The sequence below is a fragment of the Dermacentor andersoni genome, chromosome 3, assembly GCF_023375885.2.
Source record: "Dermacentor andersoni chromosome 3, qqDerAnde1_hic_scaffold, whole genome shotgun sequence".
NCBI lineage: Eukaryota > Metazoa > Arthropoda > Arachnida > Ixodida > Ixodidae > Dermacentor > Dermacentor andersoni.
Genome location: NC_092816.1, coordinates 73,275,305 through 73,288,719, shown reverse-complemented (window position 1 = coordinate 73,288,719; position 13,415 = coordinate 73,275,305). Strand labels below are relative to the sequence as shown.

The window sequence follows — 13,415 nt, the reverse complement described above, 5'->3', positions numbered from 1 at the left end:
GCTTACTTGGGACAACCACATTTGGCTTATGTTTAGCGCATCGTAGCCACCAAAGGTGGAAGTTGTGCCGCCTTCGTTATTATGAAAAATGAAATTTGAACTGCGTGGCACTGTGACACTTAGCGGGCGGAGCGGAGCGTTATGGGCACACCCCATTGGGCCATAGCCTTCACAGTGCAAAGCATTGAAGAAGGAACGGGAGTACAGCACAGGCCATGTTTGATTGCCAATAACTCCGCCTCTGCTGAACGCATTGAAGTACTTTTTGCGGCAAAGTATTTCTGAAATAACCTATTTTCACTTCAAAGGCCTTTCTCCACTTTAATAAAAAGTGGAAGAATAAAAGCTTATGTTAAATTTTCTGATATACCATATGAAATTTGATATTCGGTATTTGCTTACCTCTTCTAATACACAACTTGTGAAACTGTCATCATATCTTAGCGCAGCATAGCATTGCAATCAGTGATATCAATTGCTTTTAAAAAAAAAAGGTTTTTCTTGTTTTAAGCCATCTTCTCAAATGTGTATGTTCCAACGAGTTGCACATTTAAGTGCCTTCCTCTAAGTGAAATTATGCTTCGGTTTCTGGCTATTTCATCTTGTTTTTAGAGAGTTGCCTGCTTTTTCTTCTTTGACCCAAATTCATATCGTCACCCTGGTCTTTTCCCCCATCGTTGAGCACAGACGGAAAGCTTTTGTAAAGTCCGCATTGATGCTTCTGCAGTTGATGGCCTCAAAATTTGGCATCAAGGTGCAGTAATGGCCACGAGGAGGACAGTACAACTGCAGAATAATTGGAATGAATGACCATACAAAGGCTCCGTGTGTCCAGGAGTGGCAACTGCCACTGTGCTGTCAACTTCTGGCCATATCTCCGTTCGGCTGCCTCTGTTGTCAGGGTGTAATGGTGCAGGCTGGAGAGCCAGTTTTTGCAGGCCTGCGAGCCATGTGTTTGTCCGCACTCCGCTCCTTCCACTGATAATGCATAGATGACTGCAGGAGGATTAAGAGCACCCAGTGCTCTTAATTCCAGTACAGTGTGCAGGTGGCCAAACAGTGCATTGAAAAAGGAAAAGCAGAATCATGCCTTAATGTTTTTACACTACTATTCTAAATGTGTCGTACAAGGCACTGCTCATTGCTATATTTGTAACCTTTTTTTTTTTTTGCGAATACTGTTGTTGGTTGTATAGTGTATACTAGTACACTGGCTTAAACAGGAGAGAAGTAAAAATTTCATTTGTCATTCTTTTTTCTTCATTTTGTTCAGAGATAATGGCCGTCTTACAACAGTGCATTACTTTAGAAGGCAGATGTATGCACGCTTAATTTGGCATTGTTATCTTAAGCACACCGAGTCGAAAAATATAATTATGGGGTTTTACGTGCCAAAACCACAATCTGATTATGAGGCGCGCCGTAGTGGAGGACTCTGGAAATTTGGGCCACCTGGGGTTCTTTAACGTGCATCTAAATCTAAGTACAGGGTGTTTTCGCATTTTGCCCCCATCGAAGCGCGGCCGCGGTGGTCGGGATCTGATCCCACAACCTCACACTTAGCAGCCCGATGCCATAGCCACTAAGCAACCACGGCGGGTTGAGTTGAAAAGGAAAATGTTCTATCAGTTCTTCCTCCTTCTTTTTTTTTAGTCAACATAAGATGCCCTCTTTATCCTTTGTTTCTTTCTCTCCTTCCCAGATGATGGTCGTCTATTGTTGTGTACGTTGGAAAGCATCAGCGAAATCACAAGTGGCGTATCAACAAGAGCACCTGACAGCAGACCCACTGCCTGCACTGTGGACTTTTGAGTGCACACATTCGTTTTTTTTTTCCTTTTTTCGAAGCGGTACGTTTTAAATTGCAGCTGTAAATTATCACCTTCGTGTTCCGATAGTTTTGTAGTAGTGACAAACCTGTTGCCAGTGGACTTTGTGTGTTCACTGCCTCCTTCGGCGTCGTCGCCCTTGAGGGCCCTCGTGTTGCGCAAGAACTGGCAGCATCCCATTGTCTTTTGTAAATAGCTGGGGGTCATTTTGCGCACCTGAGGTAGCTTGTGTCGTGCCGACGTGACTAATGTGCACAGATGCAGTTAAAACTGCATAGCCTCGGGCAGCATTTCGAGAGCTCCAAAAACAAGTGGTTTCCTGTGACTGTGGCTCTCTGGTGGTGCTCCAGTTGGGTGCACAAGGGAACGTACATGATGCACAAATTTTTTTTTGTTTAGTGACCCTGTTCTGCGGTAGCACTTTCTCTGCAGAGCTGTGAAAGGTTCAGTGCCAGAGACTTGGGTCACGATTACAGTAGAGAAGTTCACGTGACTTGGTGAGAGGCAGTGCACTCTGTGTGTTAATTTTAGTTAGAACAATGTTGCCACTTGAGTGGGCGTACAATTTCGGACGTAACGAGAGAAAGAGAAAGATCTGACTTCATTGTATTGTGTAAATAGTAGCCGGTCTGAAGTGACCGAATTCATTGTCTGTCATTGTCATGTGTGTGAAAGTTCAGATCTGCTCATTGCTTGCAATAAGGAATGGGTACATAAATGTGTGAATGTTTTGCTTATCTCTAATAGACCGATCTTGTAGGGAGTTTCTGCCGCAACGCCGCTCGCCGCTGCCACTGCCATTTTAAGGTACTGGTGGTCGCAGTCCTTGGTGAACTGCACGGCAGCTAGTGGTGTAATTGGAAGCCTCTAGCTTTGTTTACTATTTACTATGTACCAGCTTCTTTGTTCCCTGCAATGGAGGGCTATCAGATAAAAGATAGAAATCCTGGGAGGAGAAGAGAAAGTTGTACATAGTGGTTTAGGTTGAGGAGATGCCCTTGCGTCTGTTGCTTGACAAATGTTTTGGCAAGCCTTCAGTCTGTCAAACTATGGCTATCACTTTCATCCGTTACAAAGAAATTAGAAGAAGCATTCTGCCTGTGTCTGCCCCCGCAATATTATGCTCTCCCCCACATAACACTGTGGGCAATAACACCAGCATTGATAGCCTTGGCATTCAGCTGAAGGGTCTCTCTGGGCCTGAGTACAGCTGGAGAGTAATGAGGACCAACTGACAACCCAGCACTTGACAAGGCAGGTGAACTTGAACCAGAGTGTGGCAAGGTCAGTCTATTGCCAATTTTCTTGTAATGCTTGTTGGAGCCATCATTGCATTTGCTTCACATTGAAATGTGTTTTGCCCATCGCTCATTGATAGTGACCAGGGGAAGTATTCTGTAGGAGTCCACCTAATGGACATGTCCATTTTGTCTGCTGTTGAAGTTCTGATTGGCTGGGCTGGGCTGCGCGTCCGCAGCAACCAGGTGCCACAGCCACTCAGCACTTCAGCAGCAGATGAAATAAACATGTCCACTAGGTGGACTCTTACAGAATACCATCCCTGTGCACAGAATGCATTAATTGCTCATGATAATTAACTAATCATGTTCATTCTGCCGTACAGTCTTTGGTTGTCACTTGGATGCACTCTTTCATTTGTTCTATAGAATTCGTGGCGAGTTGTCACGGATAATTCAGGGGTGGTCATAACGAAGCTGGCTTGTCATTTAATGAGCTCGTACTTCGGGCTAAGCATTTAGTAGTTCCTCAATTAATTACCGCCTGTTAACAGGTAGTTGATTGGTTCATTGGTTACATTGATTTAAGGGCACACATCTAAAACAGCAAATCAAAGTTGCACATTTCGCATTCAGGAGTTGTTTTAACTTTCAGGTCAGTGACACTGCGGAGCATAAATTGAATCTGTGTTGAAGGCAGTGAATGTAAATCCTAACTACCCCCATTATCCTGTGATGATGGGAGGTGGTTTACTAACAAAGGCACTGTATCTCCAGGCAGTTGTGCATGCAAAAGTAACAGGGCATGCTCAGCATGTTGAGCTCGCTGGACATCAGCCAGCTATAACTTGTTAAGTACACTAGGTATTGCAAGTTGAGCATGGATATGTAATGAGTCACTCAGCCAGCTGTCGATATAATTTGCCAGCCTTACATTGCATGTTTGAGGAGGAGCAGCAAGGTCAACTACATGCATGCTAGTATGGTGCACTTTTGAGATAAATATTCCGCCAGTGTGATGATTTTCTTCCTCTTTTTAAATTTTGCTGAAATGTTAGCAGCTGTCTGCATAGGAGTGCACTAATATTGTGGTTGCCTTAGTGGCCTGTTTTAGATGCTTATCGCAGTTTCTTGTGGTAGATCGATGTTTTGACTGCCTGCACATTAAATATGGCGATGAGTAGTGGACTGCTGCTTTTTATGGTTTTCATTTTGACTTAAGAGACCATTTTCAGTCCCAAAGCATCTTTTCTTTCTCTCTTTCTTTCTTTATTTTTTTATTCTTTTTTTTTTCTGATATAAGTGGGAAATGCAGAAAACATGTCATTCTTAGGCAACCCACTCCAAATCACTTTTGTTGGTGTTTTCAGCATTTGAGAGGAAGCATCACATTCTAGTGACCATAAAAGCAAAACTTTGCTTTGCACTCACAAGTCTGCCATCAAAATATATAGAAATTGTGATATTCCAGGAGTTAGTCATGCAGGCTGTTACAGCTCCATCTTCCCTTGCTGAGAAAAGACACCAGGTTTTCTAAACTAGATATGAGAGTGCATTTGAAGTGGAGTGGACAAAAGTCTAATTACACTTTATGTTCGTTTGTAACATTAACATTGCCTAGATAAGTTCTTCAATTGTCCTGCTTACTGAGCCAATGACTTCACTCAGTCAGCCAAGCCAGGCACTGTATCATTTTCTTCCTTTCTGAATTTTTTAGTAGGTTGCCAAATTCAAAAATTTATCATCTTTTATGCAGCTGTACAGCCGTAAATCCTCTTATAAAATATTGAAGTATTATATTGCTATGTTCATCACTCCCTATCGAAAAGCTCTGAGGCCCTTGTCAAAATTAGTCTCTGCAGTTTCTGTAATTTGGATCATTTTCACCACAGCTGCTTCATCAGCTGCTTTATAATGAGTGCGCTCCTACATTTACCTTGTTTATATTGCTGGGAGGCTGAGCCTGAAGTCAAGCTTCTTAAGTACTCTTGGCACGATGCTTTTCTCTACTAGATATAAACAGTTTCTACTGCAGCTTTAAAGGGCCCCTGAACCACCCCTCGGGCTTGGTGAAATAACCTAGTCAGCGGGTAGCATACGCTGCTGTGAACATCTCGGCCAAGTTTTGCTGTCAGACGCGATGTGTGGAGCTTGCAAGTGGAGCGCAAAGTCACCTTTCTCTGAAACTCTCTCTTTTCAAACAAAAGCCTGCTCTTCACTCTTTTCTGGATGCTATATTTCATAATAAAACGGATTCCCATACGCGTCTACTATTGGTAGCTATGGTCGGCTAGGCAGCATAGATACTGCGGCCGCCGCGGGGTGCCACCACAAGTCCACTGGCTAAGTGCACTGTGATTCGCTGAGGACAACCGTGTTTGGCTTACGGTTGGTGCGTCATAGGCACCAAGATCGGGAAGTCGTGGCATCTACGTTAACCTCCAAAATAAAATTTGAACTACACGCCACAGTGACATTTAGAAGGTGGAGCGTTGTGGGCACACCCCGCTCCGCCATAGCCTTTGCAGTATACGACGTTGAAGAAGGAACAGGAGGTCAGCGGAGGCCGTGCTTGATTGCCAATAACTCCACTTCTGCTGAGCACACTGAAGTAGTTTTTTGCAGCAAAGTATTTCTGAAATAACCTATTTTCACTCCATATGCCTTTCTCCACTTCGATAAAAAGTGGTTCAGGACCCCTTTAAGGAACCACCATCTTAGGCTGTTGTAAAACCTTTGCGAATGTATTGCTTAATACAACGTGATGTAGCAGAACTGTGAGCAGGTAAACAGCTGTGCAAGTTCGTTTGGCATTACACACGCCTGACCACTCATAATTACTACTGCACACAACATAAAGTGTGGGTGCTTCTGCTGCCTGACCTGCAAATGCAGACAGCAATGTCTCTGGAGCCAGATGACTGAGAAAATGACTCCTTATACAGAACATTAGAACAGTACAGGCTCTTCGCCAGGCAAATAGCTTCTTAGTTGAACTTTTTGGCTTTACATTTGCATAGAGTTTAGTAAAAGCCTGCTGTCATTTTAAAGGCTAGAGATTGTGTAAAGGCTAGAGATTGATGTAGAGAGATTGTGTGTACTACTGGAGGGAATGTTTCTTGTGGTATTGTGCCAAGGACGGCGAAAGCAGGCAGCTATGAATGTCTAAGCAAACGAGAGTGTCATGTCTTTTTATACTACATTGCATTTTTTATCAGTCTTCTAAGGCAAAAAAGAAAAAGCTGTGTATTGGTCTAGTCATCGTTATTCATGCCCAACAAGTCTTCCATGACATGTGTGTGTTTACCATAGGCGTTGTTTTGCTCCTCAATTAACTTCGCTAATGCGTGCATAGTAGTAAGCAATTTAGCCGTAGGTGCAGAGCTTCTCTCTTATTGTGCTACCTTGGCATTTATTTCATAGTGTCTTCTCTTTGTATATTGCTACGTATATGCGATATGTGAACTGTAATCTCAGGTAGGCCAGCCGCTGCAGCTCTTGCTGTGTGTGTACACACTTAAAAATGTTTTTTTTCTTTCTTCGAGAGTACAGACATCTGCCTTTTAATTATAATTTGACCCATCATTTGTAAGCACCGATTACAATTGTAGCAGACATTGGACTAGATAAATGCGCCATGTTTAATTTAACCATTGCGTTTGTTTTTGGTGCAGTTTCAGTTTCTCATGCTGTTGAACTTATTAGTATTCGCAGCTTACATGACTTTAAAATGGTTGCGGAGACATTCTCAAGTGTGCAGATGCTGCAATGTATGCGGGCCCTGAAGAAAGGGTGCGTGCCGTGGGATACACAAAGCTGTCATTTTAATTTTTTTTCTTCTTTTTTGTGTTAAGTGAAGGTTGTAAATGAAATGTCTGAGTTACGGTAATAGTACCCTGGAGGCAAATTTTAAGTCATGCTAAATTGACAGAACATATCCCTGTAAATGTCCCTGCCTTTGTTCTGCACTAGGAGATGACTTTGCTCATTGAGAAAGTTGGGATTGAAGACCTATCTCTTTGAGACAGCAGATTGCTTGAGAAAATAACACCTAATTCACTTGCCGGAGATCTTACTAAGTGACACTGACTAACACCTGCTTTGAGTTTGACGGCAAAACTAAAACGGTGCCGCACGTTACCAATTAGCCCAGACTGTGCAATACGAAGAGCTGGGTTCTTGTCTTGGGGCTCTTTTGTAGGAAAACCCAATTGAATTAGCCCAGCTGGACTTTCAGTTTAAGTTTAAACGTGAGTTAGGTGTCTCCTTTTTTTATAGTTATCTGTGGTCGAATACCATTTAGAAGTTGCTATAAACAGGACAAAAAGCATCACGGAGAGCCAATTTTGCATTTCAGATGGTATTACCAATCTGGCCTGGCACTCTTCACTTAAGAAGCCCTGTTCTTAGTAAAGTTGGCACTCTGACCATCCTGGTGTATTAATCACTTTAGCATGAGTTACCATTTGCCTCTTAAGTCCTTTTTAAGGCCATGCAGTCAATGCCACAGCTGTGGCCACTTCCACGTACATACTGTCAAGAACTCTCTGATTCACATTGAGCATCTGGCATTTGGAAGAAGTAAAAGAACAAAAGAAAACTTGGTAATCAAATATATTCACTGTGCTTGGGAGCTTCACAGCAAGCTTTGTAACTCCCAGAAATATTTTTATCGTTCCTTTAGCACAAAGGGGAAAAGCCTAAATTTTGATGTCAGTACTCCCCCCCACCCCACCCCCTTTTTTTTTACAAAATATAGAACAGAAAACTTGTTGCTCAAGCTCTAGTGCATAGTACTCTAAATCTTTATAAGTAGTGTTTTTTAGGGCATACTTCATGCTTGTGTGCAGTTTTGCGTCTATATAGCATTGCTGAAGCTGCATCAGCCTCGTGGATGTTCCATGCGACTTGCCCTGTCATGGATTTCAAGCCTTTTGCTCATTTTCGTTTTTCTTGCCTAGAACATAATTTCTTGAAAACAAATTTCACTGCAGTCACATTAGAGTTTTAGGAACAGTGGGTAGGCAGATGGGCCTAGTGTGCTCGAGGAATCTTGTCACCATTACTACACATGTGGTGAACCTGAACTCTGCTTGAATGCTTTGTTGTTTTTTTAATGCAGGATCAGTGATATAGAGCAAGTTTGGGTGCGCTGTTTCTGAAGCTACCTATAGAAACCTATGAAAACTCCACAACTTACCCATCTCCTTATCATCAGTGGTTGAGAGTGCTACAGCTGCTCTCAGCATATCGTGAAGCATGCATAGCCTATGACTATAAGTGCTGTCTCTGAAAATTTGCCCTAGCTGCTGACAGTATGCAGAGAAATCGCAGCATAATCAGTGTGCTACTCTCTCACAGTGCCTTTTCTTTTTTTCCTGTGGCAGATGTTGAGAAAAAGTAAAGAGTGTTGAAAATATGTGCTTATATAATCGTTCTCCCACTGGTCGTAAGTTTTCAATTTATGTAGAATCACACCCCCTCCCAAGTAGACTTGTCGTGATTGGTCAAGAACAAGCTGTACTCAAGAATCTCTAGGGGAGATTTCTTTTATTTTCTTGTGTCTGTTTCGTGTTTTCAATCAAGGAAGACTGAAAATATTTCTCTCCTGTTTATCCTTCACATATTTCCTGGGTTGTTTTCTTTGAAGGTCATCTACTACAGAGCTTTTGTTGAAGCTTTCTTTCCTTCTCTAGCACGTTAATTTAAGAAAATTCATTTCTACCAACATGCATATTCATGCATATCCCAGTATGATTGTGTTGTTCGTGTAGACTGCCAATTTCGATGCATTTGTGCTTGTGATTGCAGTGTTACTCGTTTGAGCATGGCATGTAAAGTACCTTTGTTAACGTTCTGGTACTTATGTCCATTTTATCGCGTTATTTCAAGGCAATATACTTAGTTTCAAGAAAGAAAAAAGCATCATATCCAAGAGTGATTGCATCCTGATTACTTATGCATGAAATATCTTTTTTTGGTGGCCGTCTAAGGCATTGTAACATATCCAGAAAATTATAACTACTCATAATATTGCCAGGGACTGCAACTGTTTTATCCAAGACTGAAGGAACAGTTTCCTGTATTTTCTTTTTCCTGCATGTATGTTATGCTTGAGTGGCTTTTGTTCACATCCAAAACATCTTATCACTTGTGTCATGCAGGATTTATCATTGCTGAGTCTCATCTCACAGAGATCATTTCATGTATTGCTCTATTGCTTCATGATGAAAGAGTGGCTCCTAGATTCAGTTGTGAACACTGGTGGCTTATTTATGTTTACATGAATTCAATAACTTTCCAGTTATAAGCTTAAAGTTTTTCTTCCAAGCATCCCTGCGGGATGCTTGGACTTTGAGGGATTAGCACACACCAGATATGCGGTCATTCTTTCGTGAGAAAAGGAAACAAAGCGAAATGAAGTGGAACGACCATACCCTTCACAGAAAGAAGGAAAATCTACGCAGCAAGCAAAAGACACGTTGTTGCCAAATTTCTGTGGCAGCAACTAGATGCAGGCTTACCCTGCTCCTGTTGAACCTGGCTGACCCCACATTGGCTTAATGCATGCCTGTGCTACTCGGGAATGCGCACTTGTGCACTTATGGACAGATTTGAGAAATGGAAGCTTCAACGAAATGTTTAGGAAGCAGGAATGTGGCGCCCTGCGTTGATGAGTTTGACACATGTTTCTGCATGTCAGAGCGATCAGCCTTGCCACTCACTAAGTGACAAGGCATCTAGATCGATGACCATTAATTTTAGCATCATTTTTAGTGCTCATGTATCCAGGCAGGTTTGCAGCACAAGTCCAGTCCTGCAAAGACGCATTTCCAAGAAACTGCTGCTTTCACTTCAGCGCCTTTCTTTTCTTTGCTCTGTTCCCAGATGTACTACGCTATTTGAGATTTCGTAAGTAGATGAGGCTAGTGATACTGCATAGGCCCAGTACAAAGTATACGAGTATACAAGCAGTGCTCCAACCTATGCATGCCTGTAAGATTAGTCACACCGGTGATGGAGCTTCTGCGATTTCCTAGTTTTGGAGCGATGACCATATCATGTAAGAGACGACAAGAGCACAGTCCTGTCTATTGCTCAGTAGAATTTACAAGAGTTGCCTCCTTGGACAAGTCAGAAGGTGGACTGCTCTCCATGTCTACTATAGCGCAGTGTCTGTACAACACTAGCCCTAGCTGCAATTGGAGCCTTACTGATAGTCTTAAACCATTATAAAAAGTAAAGAAAGGCCGTGCCTACATATTTTTACAACACGGCAGCAGCATTAGGCTGGAAAGAAGAGCCCCTGGGAAGCTCCTGCACATATCTCTCTACTTAGCTTTCGTGTGCGGGCAGGCATGCCAAGGCAACAGTACAAGGTGTGCCATGCAACTAAATAGTCCTTCATAGCTTATTAGCCGTAATGTGTGCATTGCACTTTTATGCAGTTTTTCACAGCATGCCGCCTTGAGGTACTTGCACGTGGCAGTGTAATCCTGGAGCATTGCTAGTGTAGCAACACCTGCAGGAGTGTATAATATCTTGTGGGTCATACTTTGTTTTTTCTTTCTTCTTTCTGGCACACTGTACTTACAACTCAGTCCATAGATGGTCAGTGTTTAAGCAAGGACACATACTATGTTCAACGTACCACATATGCAGTTTTCATTCCATGCATGTCAGTAGGTTGAGATTAGCATGTTCAGCGCACCTCCTCTGTGCATTTGCGGAAAACAGTTGGCGAGGGTTTGTTTCTTTCAGGAATGTGTGTACGAACAGGTTTTCTGTGTGTGTGCACAATCACTTTTGTGTGATAGATGCTGCCTGTATTATAATCTGTACTGCAGTGTGTTTCTGTGTGTAAAGTGTGTCATCTACTCTAAAATGAAAGATGGGAAAGTGAGGTTGGTGCCACCGACCACTTGGTGATCTTTGTAGAAGTGATTCAAGAAATGGACGCTGAAACATAGATGAAGAGAAACTTGTTTTTTGATTGATACGTATTGTCGATTCCACCATGGCCTCTAATATGTTTACATATTTGGAATGGGCCCAACTCTGCCAGACCTGTGGAGCTCTGGAAGCCTTCATTGTCAGCTCGAAATCTTGTCCTACTAAAAGCAGGCAGGTTTTGGGATTTAGCAGTAGGTTTTGTGTTACCAGATCATTGCTCCAATTCCTTATGCCTGATGATGATGATAGTATAAACGTAGGCCATGGCATTCAGTTAGTATTCTTTTTTCAGTAATGGTTAGCCGAATTTGTAATTCTTGTAGTTGAAAAATTACTTCAACCTGTTTTATCTTTGGTAGGTCACAGTGAAGCACCAGAAGTTTCTTTTTGTAAACACTGGGACAAGCGTTGCGAGAAAACATTGCTGACCAGTGTCGTGTTGTATTGTGTGTGAAGAAGCTCGATATATTTCATTTGTTGCGACAATGCTATGCCCATCGCCTGCAATGTGAAATGCAAATCCTGCAAATGATTGATTGCACTTTGAGAAGTAGCCTTCTGCTTAAGTTGGGTTTTTAGATCTTTTCCAGTTTTGACTCCAGTTATTGCACTAACAATGTTTCTCTTACCCGAGTTGTCCAGGTCGCACGTTTCAGCTTGAAAAAGATGAGCATTGTTTATACGGCAGCACTTCTTCTTTGTGAACAAACGTACTTTACTGGTCAGGTTACATTTGGATTGATAGAAAATAAGACACCGTTAGCAATGACTTTGTGTTGCTTTTTGTTCATTTGTCTACGTGCATAAAAATTTTCAGGCCTAGCTGTATGCCACTCTTGCAACTGACCTGCATCCCATATGTTGCGGTGCAGTTTTTGAGCGCTTAAAAGTGTTTTGTCATGGGAATGTGTACAGTAGCTTACTTGAGTGACGTGTGATATACAATAGTGATCAGTCACTTTTGCGATGCCCCACTTGTACTTTGCATATTAGAGATATGCCAGTGGCCCAACCCCACCACTTCCCTCCCGTTTTGTGGGATCTCAGGTTGTCCTCCTTGTGTGCTTGTGTCAGACTATTTTTGTCACACACCGTCTGATGGGCACTTATTTAATGAATAAACCTTGAATTACACTCTGGTGTCTGACTCTCTTTAATAGTTCACTTGTACAACAGACTGGCAATAATTCTGGAACCATCAAACAAATTGAGGGACATTCATGCCAGATCTAGTGACTGGGATTAGAGCAATTGTGACAAACTTTAGTGACTTGACCTTTCACAGCAAACAAGAACAGCACTGATGGATAAGTTTTAAGTGCAACTCGTAGGTGGCAATTCCTGCGGTGAGCGTCGGCGTAACCGAGGGATCGAACATGAGGAAGGATGAAAGGGCGAACGCTCAGTGTAGTGGGGAATGAAAGATGCGAGGAGGAAAGCTGAGGAGGAAGATGCAGCGGAACCATGAGGTGGAAAGCCAAGGAGAAGGATATGGTGAAAGCATGAGAAAAGTGTGTGACGACGATCGCCATGAGGTGGCACCAGAATAGTGCGCATAATTTGGGAGGTCTGTCTGCGGTGGCTGCTGTGAACCACGCTCGCGCATCACCCATGTGCTGCCTCTCTCGATCTTCAGGGGTTCGATCAGAGATCGTTGTTTGAAACATGCATTCACTTTTGCCTCCTGCGGTTGGCCACGCTGAATCGTCAGCCACCGGGCGTGGCTGACGTTCCGTTTGCACTCCTTTGGCTGGCACTCCGTTTGTAACATGCCACAGGAGAGACATTGTCCACGTCAGCCAATATATCACAATAACAAAACATATAGATCTGTGCTTAACTTTCGCATTAGAGAGCATCATAATGAATTTTTTTGTGAGATTGTTTCTGAAGATAAACATTGTTGTGCATTCGTCTGTTTTTGAATAGAAGCTTGAAACTACATTCTAACCCCTTAACTGTCAGTAAATTCAGAAAAAAATTATTAGAAGTGCAGAATTTTTTCAAGACCTGCATATTTTGTGCTATTTTTATTCAAAAAATTTTTGCAAATCTTTTGGCAATTTATTGCACAAATTTCCAAAAATTCACAACGATTTAACTCGTCATCAGAACCAGAGGATGCTAATTGTGATGCTCATCTCATCATCGGCAATTAAGGAGTTAAAGGGACACGAAACACTTTTTCAATGTGGCAAGAAAACGTTGCCAATGTGTTAATGAGGCGCCTGTGAACATTTGTGCTAAGTAATATTGTACTGCATGCTGCCAGGAATTTACAATCTCATGTTAAAAGCATTGAAAAATCTCTTGATCTCGCTTCCACAATGTCGTCATGCAGAGTCATCGAAGCAGCTGGGCCCACAACAGCTAATGGCCGACTTTTGATACTATC

At 42.4% G+C, this 13,415-nt stretch overlaps 1 protein-coding gene across 1 annotated transcript in view; it reads left to right on the top strand.

The window, feature by feature from the left end:
* The window catches only part of mib2 (E3 ubiquitin-protein ligase mind bomb 2), a 70,800-nt gene extending 58,646 nt beyond the window's left edge, over positions 1–12,154 (top strand). Inside the window, exon 19 of the mRNA XM_055061938.2 lies at positions 1,703–12,154. The gene's annotated coding sequence lies outside the window, so the exon portion shown is untranslated. The remainder of the gene's footprint in view (positions 1–1,702) is intronic.
* The last annotated feature ends 1,261 nt before the right edge of the window (positions 12,155–13,415 follow it).